General features: G+C 46.4%; 23 non-coding genes across 23 annotated transcripts; all 23 read right to left on the bottom strand.

Annotated features, from left to right (window-relative positions):
* Positions 1 to 27: 27 nt before the first annotated feature.
* On the bottom strand, positions 28 to 109 carry trnas-uga. The gene has a single exon. It is a non-coding gene; the product is annotated as a tRNA-Ser (tRNA).
* A 361-nt stretch (positions 110 to 470) lies between these two features.
* On the bottom strand, positions 471 to 552 carry trnas-cga. The gene has a single exon. It is a non-coding gene; the product is annotated as a tRNA-Ser (tRNA).
* Positions 553 to 809: 257 nt separating this feature from the next.
* trnas-uga lies at positions 810 to 891 on the bottom strand. The gene has a single exon. It is a non-coding gene; the product is annotated as a tRNA-Ser (tRNA).
* A 383-nt stretch (positions 892 to 1,274) lies between these two features.
* On the bottom strand, positions 1,275 to 1,356 carry trnas-cga. Its single transcript has one exon. It is a non-coding gene; the product is annotated as a tRNA-Ser (tRNA).
* Positions 1,357 to 1,602: 246 nt separating this feature from the next.
* Positions 1,603 to 1,684, bottom strand: trnas-uga. Its single transcript has one exon. It is a non-coding gene; the product is annotated as a tRNA-Ser (tRNA).
* A 361-nt stretch (positions 1,685 to 2,045) lies between these two features.
* trnas-cga lies at positions 2,046 to 2,127 on the bottom strand. The gene has a single exon. It is a non-coding gene; the product is annotated as a tRNA-Ser (tRNA).
* Positions 2,128 to 2,384: 257 nt separating this feature from the next.
* trnas-uga lies at positions 2,385 to 2,466 on the bottom strand. Its single transcript has one exon. It is a non-coding gene; the product is annotated as a tRNA-Ser (tRNA).
* Positions 2,467 to 2,849: 383 nt separating this feature from the next.
* trnas-cga lies at positions 2,850 to 2,931 on the bottom strand. The gene has a single exon. It is a non-coding gene; the product is annotated as a tRNA-Ser (tRNA).
* A 246-nt stretch (positions 2,932 to 3,177) lies between these two features.
* Positions 3,178 to 3,259, bottom strand: trnas-uga. Its single transcript has one exon. It is a non-coding gene; the product is annotated as a tRNA-Ser (tRNA).
* A 361-nt stretch (positions 3,260 to 3,620) lies between these two features.
* On the bottom strand, positions 3,621 to 3,702 carry trnas-cga. The gene has a single exon. It is a non-coding gene; the product is annotated as a tRNA-Ser (tRNA).
* Positions 3,703 to 3,959: 257 nt separating this feature from the next.
* Positions 3,960 to 4,041, bottom strand: trnas-uga. The gene has a single exon. It is a non-coding gene; the product is annotated as a tRNA-Ser (tRNA).
* A 383-nt stretch (positions 4,042 to 4,424) lies between these two features.
* Positions 4,425 to 4,506, bottom strand: trnas-cga. Its single transcript has one exon. It is a non-coding gene; the product is annotated as a tRNA-Ser (tRNA).
* A 246-nt stretch (positions 4,507 to 4,752) lies between these two features.
* trnas-uga lies at positions 4,753 to 4,834 on the bottom strand. The gene has a single exon. It is a non-coding gene; the product is annotated as a tRNA-Ser (tRNA).
* Positions 4,835 to 5,195: 361 nt separating this feature from the next.
* trnas-cga lies at positions 5,196 to 5,277 on the bottom strand. Its single transcript has one exon. It is a non-coding gene; the product is annotated as a tRNA-Ser (tRNA).
* Positions 5,278 to 5,534: 257 nt separating this feature from the next.
* On the bottom strand, positions 5,535 to 5,616 carry trnas-uga. The gene has a single exon. It is a non-coding gene; the product is annotated as a tRNA-Ser (tRNA).
* A 383-nt stretch (positions 5,617 to 5,999) lies between these two features.
* trnas-cga lies at positions 6,000 to 6,081 on the bottom strand. Its single transcript has one exon. It is a non-coding gene; the product is annotated as a tRNA-Ser (tRNA).
* Positions 6,082 to 6,327: 246 nt separating this feature from the next.
* Positions 6,328 to 6,409, bottom strand: trnas-uga. Its single transcript has one exon. It is a non-coding gene; the product is annotated as a tRNA-Ser (tRNA).
* A 377-nt stretch (positions 6,410 to 6,786) lies between these two features.
* Positions 6,787 to 6,868, bottom strand: trnas-cga. Its single transcript has one exon. It is a non-coding gene; the product is annotated as a tRNA-Ser (tRNA).
* A 246-nt stretch (positions 6,869 to 7,114) lies between these two features.
* trnas-uga lies at positions 7,115 to 7,196 on the bottom strand. The gene has a single exon. It is a non-coding gene; the product is annotated as a tRNA-Ser (tRNA).
* A 361-nt stretch (positions 7,197 to 7,557) lies between these two features.
* Positions 7,558 to 7,639, bottom strand: trnas-cga. The gene has a single exon. It is a non-coding gene; the product is annotated as a tRNA-Ser (tRNA).
* A 257-nt stretch (positions 7,640 to 7,896) lies between these two features.
* trnas-uga lies at positions 7,897 to 7,978 on the bottom strand. Its single transcript has one exon. It is a non-coding gene; the product is annotated as a tRNA-Ser (tRNA).
* Positions 7,979 to 8,361: 383 nt separating this feature from the next.
* Positions 8,362 to 8,443, bottom strand: trnas-cga. The gene has a single exon. It is a non-coding gene; the product is annotated as a tRNA-Ser (tRNA).
* A 246-nt stretch (positions 8,444 to 8,689) lies between these two features.
* On the bottom strand, positions 8,690 to 8,771 carry trnas-uga. Its single transcript has one exon. It is a non-coding gene; the product is annotated as a tRNA-Ser (tRNA).
* Between the last annotated feature and the right edge of the window lie 5,558 nt (positions 8,772 to 14,329).

Raw genomic sequence — 14,329 nt, 5'->3', positions numbered from 1 at the left:
CTTCATCCCATTTATAAGAAAGGACTGCGCTGTGAGCAGGGTTCGAACCTGCGCGGGGAGACCCCATTGGATTTCAAGTCCAACGCCTTAACCTCTCGGCCATCACAGCTGCACGCCTTGACTGTACAGACAAAAATCAACAGAGAGGCAAACTACACACTCCAGCGAATGAGAAGGCAAGAATAGAAACTCATCCAGTTTGCCTCCAGTGACACAAAGTCCTTTTTGCAAGTACAAATGAGAGAACTTTTCAGAGGGTTATACATACACGCTCGTGGGAAGCTTGGTTCCCTTGGAACAACTGATAGAAATGGCCATCGCAATGGTAAATTTACATGAACAACACGCCACAGCTTCAGTTAGAGAAGACACTGCTATAAAGAATTGGCTGGACAGTATGTTTCAACTTCCTTTGCCTGTTTCTGTCTTGAGTATCAAACTGGTGGCAGGAGACCAACTAGCCAAAATAACGCTGCGAGCAGGGTTCGAACCTGCGCGGGGAAACCCCATTGGATTTCGAGTCCAACGCCTTAACCTCTCGGCCATCACAGCTTATTGTATTCGAGTGCGACATGAAAAAAAAGACATGCAAACATGCTACCTGGTGGATGGCAATCGGAGGGACAAGCCTAAATTCACACACAGCAAAAGTAGGACCACTGTCATTACTGAAAGACATTCCATTACTTTTGCAGTTTGAAACGGGGACATGTAAGAGGCCGTAAAGATGTGATGGAAAATTTCACATCTGTTATCTCGCCACAGGAATCAAGCCGTCCGTGCTTAATCCCGTTTATAAGAAAGGACTGCGCTGGGAGCAGGGTTCGAACCTGCGCGGGGAAACCCCATTGGATTTCAAATCCAACGCCTTAACCACTCGGCCATCACAGCTGCACATGTGGTGTATGGCTGTACGGGCAAAAATCGTCAAAGAGGCAAATTAAACATTCTGGGAAATGAAAGGGCAAGAATAGAAACTCATCCAGTTTGCCTCCAGTGACCCAAAGTCCTTTTTGCAAATACAAATGAGAGAAGCACATGAAATGTGCAACTCTTCATAGGGGCGTAAATACACGCTCGTGGGAAGCTTGGTTCCCTTGGAACAACTGATAGACATGGCCATCGCAATGGTAAATTTACATGCACAACTTGCCACAGCTTCATTTAGAGAAGACACTGCTATACGGATTGGCTGGACGGGACGTTTCAACTTCCTTTGCCAGTTTCTGTCTTGGGTATTAAACAGGTGGCAGGAGACCAACTAGCCAAAGTAGCGCTGCGAGCAGGGTTCGAACCTGCGCGGGGAAACCCCATTGGATTTCGAGTCCAACGCCTTAACCTCTCGGCCATCGCAGCTTATAGCATTGAAGGGCGTCATGACAAAAAAAAAGACTTGCAAACATGCTAGCTGGTGTATGAGCCTAAATTCACACATGGCAAACGTAGGACCAACGGCATTACTGTGAGACACGCCATTACTTGTGCAGTTTGAAACGGGCACAGGCAAGAGGCCGGGTAGATGTGGTGGTAAATTTCACGGCCTGTTGTTTCGCCATACGAATCTAACCGGCGGGGCTTCATCCCATTTATAAGAAAGGCCTGCGCTGTGAGCATGGTTCGAACCTGCGCGGGGAGACCCCATTGGATTTCAAGTCCAACGCCTTAACCTCTCGGCCATCACAGCTCCACGCCTTGACTGTACAGACAAAAATCAACAGAGAGGCAAACTACACACTCCAGCGAATGAGAAGGCAAGAATAGAAACTCATCCAGTTTGCCTCCAGTGACACAAAGTCCTTTTTGCAAGTACAAATGAGAGAACTTTTCAGAGGGTTATACATACACGCTCGTGGGAAGCTTGGTTCCCTTGGAACAACTGATAGAAATGGCCATCGCAATGGTAAATTTACATGAACAACACGCCACAGCTTCAGTTAGAGAAGACACTGCTATAAAGAATTGGCTGGACAGTATGTTTCAACTTCCTTTGCCTGTTTCTGTCTTGAGTATCAAACTGGTGGCAGGAGACCAACTAGCCAAAATAACGCTGCGAGCAGGGTTCGAACCTGCGCGGGGAAACCCCATTGGATTTCGAGTCCAACGCCTTAACCTCTCGGCCATCACAGCTTATTGTATTCGAGTGCGACATGAAAAAAAAGACATGCAAACATGCTACCTGGTGGATGGCAATCGGAGGGACAAGCCTAAATTCACACACAGCAAAAGTAGGACCACTGTCATTACTGAAAGACATTCCATTACTTTTGCAGTTTGAAACGGGGACATGTAAGAGGCCGTAAAGATGTGATGGAAAATTTCACATCTGTTATCTCGCCACAGGAATCAAGCCGTCCGTGCTTAATCCCGTTTATAAGAAAGGACTGCGCTGCGAGCAGGGTTCGAACCTGCGCGGGGAAACCCCATTGGATTTCAAGTCCAACGCCTTAACCACTCGTCCATCACAGCTGCACATGTGGTGTATGGCTGTACGGGCAAAAATCGTCAAAGAGGCAAATTAAACATTCCAGGAAATGAAAGGGCAAGAATAGAAACTCATCCAGTTTGCCTCCAGTGACCCAAAGTCCTTTTTGCAAATACAAATGAGAGAAGCACATGAAATGTGCAACTCTTCATAGGGGCGTAAATACACGCTCGTGGGAAGCTTGGTTCCCTTGGAACAACTGATAGACATGGCCATCGCAATGGTAAATTTACATGCACAACTTGCCACAGCTTCATTTAGAGAAGACACTGCTATACGGATTGGCTGGACGGGACGTTTCAACTTCCTTTGCCAGTTTCTGTCTTGGGTATTAAACAGGTGGCAGGAGACCAACTAGCCAAAGTAGCGCTGCGAGCAGGGTTCGAACCTGCGCGGGGAAACCCCATTGGATTTCGAGTCCAACGCCTTAACCTCTCGGCCATCGCAGCTTATAGCATTGAAGGGCGTCATGACAAAAAAAAAGACTTGCAAACATGCTAGCTGGTGTATGAGCCTAAATTCACACATGGCAAACGTAGGACCAACGGCATTACTGTGAGACACGCCATTACTTGTGCAGTTTGAAACGGGCACAGGCAAGAGGCCGGGTAGATGTGGTGGTAAATTTCACGGCCTGTTGTTTCGCCATACGAATCTAACCGGCGGGGCTTCATCCCATTTATAAGAAAGGACTGCGCTGTGAGCAGGGTTCGAACCTGCGCGGGGAGACCCCATTGGATTTCAAGTCCAACGCCTTAACCTCTCGGCCATCACAGCTGCACGCCTTGACTGTACAGACAAAAATCAACAGAGAGGCAAACTACACACTCCAGCGAATGAGAAGGCAAGAATAGAAACTCATCCAGTTTGCCTCCAGTGACACAAAGTCCTTTTTGCAAGTACAAATGAGAGAACTTTTCAGAGGGTTATACATACACGCTCGTGGGAAGCTTGGTTCCCTTGGAACAACTGATAGAAATGGCCATCGCAATGGTAAATTTACATGAACAACACGCCACAGCTTCAGTTAGAGAAGACACTGCTATAAAGAATTGGCTGGACAGTATGTTTCAACTTCCTTTGCCTGTTTCTGTCTTGAGTATCAAACTGGTGGCAGGAGACCAACTAGCCAAAATAACGCTGCGAGCAGGGTTCGAACCTGCGCGGGGAAACCCCATTGGATTTCGAGTCCAACGCCTTAACCTCTCGGCCATCACAGCTTATTGTATTCGAGTGCGACATGAAAAAAAAGACATGCAAACATGCTACCTGGTGGATGGCAATCGGAGGGACAAGCCTAAATTCACACACAGCAAAAGTAGGACCACTGTCATTACTGAAAGACATTCCATTACTTTTGCAGTTTGAAACGGGGACATGTAAGAGGCCGTAAAGATGTGATGGAAAATTTCACATCTGTTATCTCGCCACAGGAATCAAGCCGTCCGTGCTTAATCCCGTTTATAAGAAAGGACTGCGCTGGGAGCAGGGTTCGAACCTGCGCGGGGAAACCCCATTGGATTTCAAATCCAACGCCTTAACCACTCGGCCATCACAGCTGCACATGTGGTGTATGGCTGTACGGGCAAAAATCGTCAAAGAGGCAAATTAAACATTCTGGGAAATGAAAGGGCAAGAATAGAAACTCATCCAGTTTGCCTCCAGTGACCCAAAGTCCTTTTTGCAAATACAAATGAGAGAAGCACATGAAATGTGCAACTCTTCATAGGGGCGTAAATACACGCTCGTGGGAAGCTTGGTTCCCTTGGAACAACTGATAGACATGGCCATCGCAATGGTAAATTTACATGCACAACTTGCCACAGCTTCATTTAGAGAAGACACTGCTATACGGATTGGCTGGACGGGACGTTTCAACTTCCTTTGCCAGTTTCTGTCTTGGGTATTAAACAGGTGGCAGGAGACCAACTAGCCAAAGTAGCGCTGCGAGCAGGGTTCGAACCTGCGCGGGGAAACCCCATTGGATTTCGAGTCCAACGCCTTAACCTCTCGGCCATCGCAGCTTATAGCATTGAAGGGCGTCATGACAAAAAAAAAGACTTGCAAACATGCTAGCTGGTGTATGAGCCTAAATTCACACATGGCAAACGTAGGACCAACGGCATTACTGTGAGACACGCCATTACTTGTGCAGTTTGAAACGGGCACAGGCAAGAGGCCGGGTAGATGTGGTGGTAAATTTCACGGCCTGTTGTTTCGCCATACGAATCTAACCGGCGGGGCTTCATCCCATTTATAAGAAAGGCCTGCGCTGTGAGCATGGTTCGAACCTGCGCGGGGAGACCCCATTGGATTTCAAGTCCAACGCCTTAACCTCTCGGCCATCACAGCTCCACGCCTTGACTGTACAGACAAAAATCAACAGAGAGGCAAACTACACACTCCAGCGAATGAGAAGGCAAGAATAGAAACTCATCCAGTTTGCCTCCAGTGACACAAAGTCCTTTTTGCAAGTACAAATGAGAGAACTTTTCAGAGGGTTATACATACACGCTCGTGGGAAGCTTGGTTCCCTTGGAACAACTGATAGAAATGGCCATCGCAATGGTAAATTTACATGAACAACACGCCACAGCTTCAGTTAGAGAAGACACTGCTATAAAGAATTGGCTGGACAGTATGTTTCAACTTCCTTTGCCTGTTTCTGTCTTGAGTATCAAACTGGTGGCAGGAGACCAACTAGCCAAAATAACGCTGCGAGCAGGGTTCGAACCTGCGCGGGGAAACCCCATTGGATTTCGAGTCCAACGCCTTAACCTCTCGGCCATCACAGCTTATTGTATTCGAGTGCGACATGAAAAAAAAGACATGCAAACATGCTACCTGGTGGATGGCAATCGGAGGGACAAGCCTAAATTCACACACAGCAAAAGTAGGACCACTGTCATTACTGAAAGACATTCCATTACTTTTGCAGTTTGAAACGGGGACATGTAAGAGGCCGTAAAGATGTGATGGAAAATTTCACATCTGTTATCTCGCCACAGGAATCAAGCCGTCCGTGCTTAATCCCGTTTATAAGAAAGGACTGCGCTGCGAGCAGGGTTCGAACCTGCGCGGGGAAACCCCATTGGATTTCAAGTCCAACGCCTTAACCACTCGTCCATCACAGCTGCACATGTGGTGTATGGCTGTACGGGCAAAAATCGTCAAAGAGGCAAATTAAACATTCCAGGAAATGAAAGGGCAAGAATAGAAACTCATCCAGTTTGCCTCCAGTGACCCAAAGTCCTTTTTGCAAATACAAATGAGAGAAGCACATGAAATGTGCAACTCTTCATAGGGGCGTAAATACACGCTCGTGGGAAGCTTGGTTCCCTTGGAACAACTGATAGACATGGCCATCGCAATGGTAAATTTACATGCACAACTTGCCACAGCTTCATTTAGAGAAGACACTGCTATACGGATTGGCTGGACGGGACGTTTCAACTTCCTTTGCCAGTTTCTGTCTTGGGTATTAAACAGGTGGCAGGAGACCAACTAGCCAAAGTAGCGCTGCGAGCAGGGTTCGAACCTGCGCGGGGAAACCCCATTGGATTTCGAGTCCAACGCCTTAACCTCTCGGCCATCGCAGCTTATAGCATTGAAGGGCGTCATGACAAAAAAAAAGACTTGCAAACATGCTAGCTGGTGTATGAGACTAAATTCACACATGGCAAACGTAGGACCAACGGCATTACTGTGAGACACGCCATTACTTGTGCAGTTTGAAACGGGCACAGGCAAGAGGCCGGGTAGATGTGGTGGTAAATTTCACGGCCTGTTGTTTCGCCATACGAATCTAACCGGCGGGGCTTCATCCCATTTATAAGAAAGGCCTGCGCTGTGAGCAGGGTTCGAACCTGCGCGGGGAGACCCCATTGGATTTCAAGTCCAACGTCTTAACCTCTCGGCCATCACAGCTCCACGCCTTGACTGTACAGACAAAAATCAACAGAGAGGCAAACTACACACTCCAGCGAATGAGAAGGCAAGAATAGAAACTCATCCAGTTTGCCTCCAGTGACACAAAGTCCTTTTTGCAAATACAAATGAGAGAAGCACATGAAATGTGCAACTCTTCATAGGGGCGTAAATACACGCTCGTGGGAAGCTTGGTTCCCTTGGAACAACTGATAGACATGGCCATCGCAATGGTAAATTTACATGCACAACTTGCCACAGCTTCATTTAGAGAAGACACTGCTATACGGATTGGCTGGACGGGACGTTTCAACTTCCTTTGCCAGTTTCTGTCTTGGGTATTAAACAGGTGGCAGGAGACCAACTAGCCAAAGTAGCGCTGCGAGCAGGGTTCGAACCTGCGCGGGGAAACCCCATTGGATTTCGAGTCCAACGCCTTAACCTCTCGGCCATCGCAGCTTATAGCATTGAAGGGCGTCATGACAAAAAAAAAGACTTGCAAACATGCTAGCTGGTGTATGAGCCTAAATTCACACATGGCAAACGTAGGACCAACGGCATTACTGTGAGACACGCCATTACTTGTGCAGTTTGAAACGGGCACAGGCAAGAGGCCGGGTAGATGTGGTGGTAAATTTCACGGCCTGTTGTTTCGCCATACGAATCTAACCGGCGGGGCTTCATCCCATTTATAAGAAAGGCCTGCGCTGTGAGCAGGGTTCGAACCTGCGCGGGGAGACCCCATTGGATTTCAAGTCCAACGCCTTAACCTCTCGGCCATCACAGCTCCACGCCTTGACTGTACAGACAAAAATCAACAGAGAGGCAAACTACACACTCCAGCGAATGAGAAGGCAAGAATAGAAACTCATCCAGTTTGCCTCCAGTGACACAAAGTCCTTTTTGCAAGTACAAATGAGAGAACTTTTCAGAGGGTTATACATACACGCTCGTGGGAAGCTTGGTTCCCTTGGAACAACTGATAGAAATGGCCATCGCAATGGTAAATTTACATGAACAACACGCCACAGCTTCAGTTAGAGAAGACACTGCTATAAAGAATTGGCTGGACAGTATGTTTCAACTTCCTTTGCCTGTTTCTGTCTTGAGTATCAAACTGGTGGCAGGAGACCAACTAGCCAAAATAACGCTGCGAGCAGGGTTCGAACCTGCGCGGGGAAACCCCATTGGATTTCGAGTCCAACGCCTTAACCTCTCGGCCATCACAGCTTATTGTATTCGAGTGCGACATGAAAAAAAAGACATGCAAACATGCTACCTGGTGGATGGCAATCGGAGGGACAAGCCTAAATTCACACACAGCAAAAGTAGGACCACTGTCATTACTGAAAGACATTCCATTACTTTTGCAGTTTGAAACGGGGACATGTAAGAGGCCGTAAAGATGTGATGGAAAATTTCACATCTGTTATCTCTCCACAGGAATCAAGCCGTCCGTGCTTAATCCCGTTTATAAGAAAGGACTGCGCTGCGAGCAGGGTTCGAACCTGCGCGGGGAAACCCCATTGGATTTCAAGTCCAACGCCTTAACCACTCGTCCATCACAGCTGCACATGTGGTGTATGGCTGTACGGGCAAAAATCGTCAAAGAGGCAAATTAAACATTCCAGGAAATGAAAGGGCAAGAATAGAAACTCATCCAGTTTGCCTCCAGTGACCCAAAGTCCTTTTTGCAAATACAAATGAGAGAAGCACATGAAATGTGCAACTCTTCATAGGGGCGTAAATACACGCTCGTGGGAAGCTTGGTTCCCTTGGAACAACTGATAGACATGGCCATCGCAATGGTAAATTTACATGCACAACTTGCCACAGCTTCATTTAGAGAAGACACTGCTATACGGATTGGCTGGACGGGACGTTTCAACTTCCTTTGCCAGTTTCTGTCTTGGGTATTAAACAGGTGGCAGGAGACCAACTAGCCAAAGTAGCGCTGCGAGCAGGGTTCGAACCTGCGCGGGGAAACCCCATTGGATTTCGAGTCCAACGCCTTAACCTCTCGGCCATCGCAGCTTATAGCATTGAAGGGCGTCATGACAAAAAAAAAGACTTGCAAACATGCTAGCTGGTGTATGAGCCTAAATTCACACATGGCAAACGTAGGACCAACGGCATTACTGTGAGACACGCCATTACTTGTGCAGTTTGAAACGGGCACAGGCAAGAGGCCGGGTAGATGTGGTGGTAAATTTCACGGCCTGTTGTTTCGCCATACGAATCTAACCGGCGGGGCTTCATCCCATTTATAAGAAAGGCCTGCGCTGTGAGCAGGGTTCGAACCTGCGCGGGGAGACCCCATTGGATTTCAAGTCCAACGCCTTAACCTCTCGGCCATCACAGCTCCACGCCTTGACTGTACAGACAAAAATCAACAGAGAGGCAAACTACACACTCCAGCGAATGAGAAGGCAAGAATAGAAACTCATCCAGTTTGCCTCCAGTGACACAAAGTCCTTTTTGCAAATACAAATGAGAGAAGCACATGAAATGTGCAACTCTTCATAGGGGCGTAAATACACGCTCGTGGGAAGCTTGGTTCCCTTGGAACAACTGATAGACATGGCCATCGCAATGGTAAATTTACATGCACAACGTGCCACAGCTTCATTTAGAGAAGACACTGCTATACGGATTGGCTGCACGGTATTTTTCAACTTCCTTTGCCAGTTTCTGTCTTGGGTATTAAACAGCTGGCAGGAGACCAACTAGCCAAAATAACGCTGCGGGCAGGGTTCGAACCTGCGCGGGGAAGCCCCATTGGATTTCGCATCCAACGCCTGAACCACGCCTACAAATCTAACCGGCCGCGCTTCATCCCATTTAAAAGAAACGACGCCGCTGTGAGCAGGGTTTGAACCTGCGCGCGGAGACCCCATTGGATTTCAAGTCCAGTGTTTTATTTTCTCTATTGTGGCAGTGAACATATTGCTGAAAAGTTGGTAGTGTTGCAGAGAGAGAAGCGCAATTAAAATCTCCAGAGATTGCTATAAAGGCAATTGGGTACTGAGTTTGAAGTCAGTAACTCAGGTGATGAGGTCTCAGATGTAGGGGGGATGTATACAGCCATAACGATGGCACACATGAACTCCCTCAGTAGATAATAAGGACACAAACTCATGGCTAACAGCTCGATGTCAGGGCTACAGAATCCCTCCTTCACATGGACATGTCCAGGGTTACACCATCTGTTGTTGATGTACACAGCAAGCCCCCCTCCTTTCTTCTTACCGCTCTGTCTGTGATCTTTGTCTGCCCGTACAATCTGAAAGCCTGAAACTGTGACGTTTGAGTCTGGAATAAGTTCCTGCAGCCATGTCTCGCTGCATTCACGGTACTCCTGTTGTGTCCTCGTGAGCACTCCAAGCTCATCCATCTTGTTCGCAAGGGAACTGATATTTCCCATGACGATCAAGGGAAGAAAAGGTTTATATTTGCTCCTCCTCGCTCTCCGTATGACACCAGTCCTGCATCCTCTTCGTCTCCTCTGTAACTCGCTGGGGATTTGTGATCTCGCTCCAGGCAGTAGTATGGGTTTGGAAAGTGCAATCAGCTGGTCGCGAAGGTAAACAATATTCCCATTGGCATGGTGACCAGGCATAACAAATGTAAAAAAGCCAGGAGAATCAGCAGTAATATTTCCAACAACACAATATCCATTTTGGCAAGAGAAATGTCAACCAAATGAGGTGTTTGACCAACAGAAAGCACAACTAAACACACAAAAAAAGACAATTACATTAAAAATGTTATCGGAGTGGCTGTAACAGGCTGCCACTAGTGCGGCGCCTACGTAACTTCTTCTTCTTCTTTGGGTTTATTGGCGGGTTACGCTTCAACGTCGCATACCGTCACCTACTGGTATAAGGAGATTCTGCTATTTAGGGCTTAAATTCGGGCATAGAGCCCTGAGTTTTTAAGATAACTCAATGTTAACTTCCTAATATCACCCTCCATTCCCAGTACTGTAGTCTGATTAAACTCAGCGCAACCAACTCTCTGCAACTCTGTTTTCCACTGGACCCTTTCAGAATGGTACTTTGGACATTCAAATAATACGTGTTGAATGGTTTTGTCTTCACATGAACACCAAGTACACTTCCCTGATGCTCTTCTCCCAGTCCTAAATTGAGTGCTGTTTAACAGTGCGTGGCCTATTCTCATTCTGGCCATGACAACCTCATCTCTCCTGTTGCCACCCACCTTAGCCTCTCTCCCCACCTTCCTTTGAATGTTATATAGATGCCTTTTTCTCTTTTTTCTCTTTGCCACATGACCTGCCACTGTTTCACCATTGCCCTCTGTACCAGCACTTTCATTTCCCCTCTTCCCAAGTGGAGTGTTATCTAAGGCTTTTTTTGCTAACGTATCAGCACGTTCATTCCCCCACACTCCAACATGTGCTGGAATCCATAAAAACGTAATCGTAATTCCAAGTCTTTCTAATCGGTATAAGTACATATATACTTCATACAGTATATCCATTCTGCACGATCTGAATGACTGTAGACTACTTAAAACTGATGCAGAGTCTGAACAGATCACCACCCTTTCTGGCCTTGCCTCTTCTACCCACTCCAATGCCTTAGCTATGGCAATTATTTCTGTGGAATAGACAGACACCTCATCAGTCAGTCTCCAGAAGGAGCCAACTCCCACACCTCTGACCACTATGGAGGCTCCTGCTCGCCCTGACTCTGGGTCCTAGATTTCTCTGAATGAGTGATGTTTCTGCTTCTTCATGCACCAGTTCTAGCATGGCCATATCTACTGCTGGTTGGGGGAAAAACCAAGGTTGGACTGGGGAAATCGCCACCGTTGGGGCAACCATCTCTTTTCTGAGCCCCGCCTCCTGTACCCAGGACCCAATGCTCCATCCAAAACCCCATCCCTTTTTAACTGTATATTCCCAGCATGGCTCCAGTATTGTTTGCACTATATGTTCCACTCCATGACCTCCCAAATTTACCCAATAAGCAAGGGCCAATTTCCTCCTCCTCAACACCAAGGGCATTTCCCCAAGTTCCACTTGCAGGCTCACCACTGGGGATGATCTTAATGCTCCACAACATAGCCTAAGTGCCTGAGACTGGACCCTGTCCAATACCTTAAGCTGTGTAGCTGATGCTGAGCCATATACCATGCATCCATAATCTAGTGCTGACCGTACAAGAGCATAATACATTGTTAATAAAGAAGATCTATTTGCCCCCCAGTCAAGCCCATTTAGACATCTCATCACATTTATGACTTTTTTACACTTAGTTTCTAACTTCTTAATGTGTGTTGACCAGGTTAATTTGTTATCGAACCAGAGCCCCAGATATCTTACCACATCCACTCTCTCCAATGGTTCCTCATATAAATACAATTTAACATTGTTAGCCACTTTTTTGTTGGTAAAGAAAACACAACAGGTTTTGGATACTGAGAACCTGAACCCCCAGTCTCCTGCCCACTTTTCAACCTCCTTGACAGCCTGCTGGACTTTGTTGACTATAAAGTTGACTTTCCCCCCCCTTCTCCAAAGTGCTCCATCGTCAGCATAGGGAGACCTCCATGTCTGGGCCTACACACTTAAAAATATTGTTGATCATTATATTAAATAACACAGGGCTAATGACGCTACCTTGTGGGGTGCCATTCTCTACCTCTGTTGCCACTGACAGTTCTGCTCCTACCCTAACCTGTATTGTATGCCCAAATAAAAAACTTAAGACCCAGTTGAACATACGGCCTCCTATTCCCAATCTTTTAAGCTGCATCATGAGCCCTTCCTTCCAGAGCATATCATATGCCTTCTCTAAATCAAAGAAAACTGCCACTAATATCTCTTTCATTGCTAATGCTTTTTTAATATCTGTTTCCAGCCTAATCATTGCATCAATAGTTGACCGCCCCTTCCTAAATCCACTTTGGTATCTGGAAAACAGGCCCCTGCTCTCCAGAAAATAAGTGAGTCAACTAACCAATATTCTTTCCATCAGTTTACACATGTTAGATGTTAGTGCAATTGGCCTATAACTAGTAGCTACTGATGGGTCCTTCCCTGGCTTGGCTATTGGTATGACCACTGCATGCTTCCATGCTACTGGAACCTTACCCTCTGCCCATATTCTATTAAACACCTCCAGCACTTTCCCTAATACTGTATCAGACACATGTTTCAGCATAATGTAGCACACTCCGTCCTGTCCTGGTGATGTATTAGAAGTATTTGCCAAAGCACTTTTAAGTTCATGTAGGGTAATTTCTTTATCCAAAGGACTCTCAAACTCTGTCTGCATACTACATATGCTTCCCCATTGCCTTAACAGTGTTTGTCTATGTGCCATCCATCCCCTCCTCGCCCATGTTAGTTGAACTATGTGCCTTTGCAAATGCATTCTTCAGCATTTCTGCTTTTTCCTTTGCAGAGCTGGCCACCTGGTCTCCCTCTACTAAAACTGGAATATTTCTTGCTTTGGATACGCCCATCATTTTCTTGATCATACCCCACACCTCTTGTACTTGCACATTGGCCCCTATCTGGCTGCAGTACTCCCTCCAGCATTTCCTTTTCGCAACCTTAATGGTCTTCCTTGCTATTGCCCTTGCCCTCTGATAGTCCAGCACTTTCTCTGGAGTGAGTGTCCTACGCAGCTCTCTAAATGCTCTATTTTTAATATGGATAGCTTCAGAGCATTCTTGCGTCCACCATGGCACAATCTTTTTCATATGCCTCCCCACAGACCTTGGCACAGCAGCTGCACTAGCACCAAGTAACATATCTGCTAAGGCTTTAACTGTTTCGTTGACGTTTTCCCCTAGTGTGATATGTTCGACCTGAGCTTCACACAATTCATTACATTTTTCCCAATCTGCTTTTTCCCAACACTACCTCCCTGAGGACCAGATATCTTCTCTACAGACCTCTACTCCTATTTTGCACACTATGGGAAAATGGTCACTCCCTACTGTATCATTTAAAGGAGAATTCCGGTGTGATATTGACCTAAAGTGTATCGAAACATGATACCGAGTGTGAACGTATGTCTCATAGCCCATCTCGGCTTGTCCCCTGCACTCCAAAATCTGGCGCTAGTTAGCCGATGCTACCAACATCTTTTTCAATAGTGGTGCTTCGGCATCGGGCTAGCCATGCAAATAAATCACTGTTTTACACCCATTTACGAGGCTCAATGTATCTCCACACTTCATTGGTAGACTTCCGAGGGCCCTGACATTTAAAACGAGACATTGAGAACTTTGAAAAAGCACTGGTAGTTTACTTACAAGACGATTTATACAGACAGTATCTTCACGAAGTTTAGCGTTTGCAGCCATCTTGAATTTAGTCACGATAAGTCGAGCAACGAGTAAGAATGAACAGCTATGATAAGGGATCAGATTCCAAAAATAATTCAGTGGAAATGCATGGATTCCAGTTGCTGCTACTGGAAGAAACTGGAATCCATGCATTTCCACTGAATTATTTTTGGAATCTGATCCCTTATCATACCTGTTCATTCTTACTCGTTGCTCGACTTATCGTGACTAAATTCAAGATGGCTGCAAACGTTAAACTTCGTGAAGATACTGTCTGTATAAATCGTCTTGTAAGAAAACTACCAGTGCTTTTTCAAAGTTCTCAATGTCTCGTTTTAAATGTCAGGGCCCTAGGAAGTCTACCAATGAAGTGTGGAGATACATTGAGCCTCGTAATTGGGTGGAAAACAGTGATTTATTTGCATGGCTAGCCCGATGCCGAAGCACCACTACTGAAAAAGTTGTTGGTAGCATCGGCTAACTAGCGCCAGATTTTGGAGTGCAGGGGACAAGTCGAGATGGGCTATGAGACATACGTTCACACTCGGTATCATGTTTCAATACACTTTAGGTCAATATCACACCGGAATTCTC

The sequence above is a fragment of the Alosa sapidissima genome, chromosome 18, assembly GCF_018492685.1.
Source record: "Alosa sapidissima isolate fAloSap1 chromosome 18, fAloSap1.pri, whole genome shotgun sequence".
In the NCBI taxonomy this organism is placed as follows: domain Eukaryota; kingdom Metazoa; phylum Chordata; class Actinopteri; order Clupeiformes; family Clupeidae; genus Alosa; species Alosa sapidissima.
This window is presented reverse-complemented; position numbering and strand designations above follow the sequence as displayed.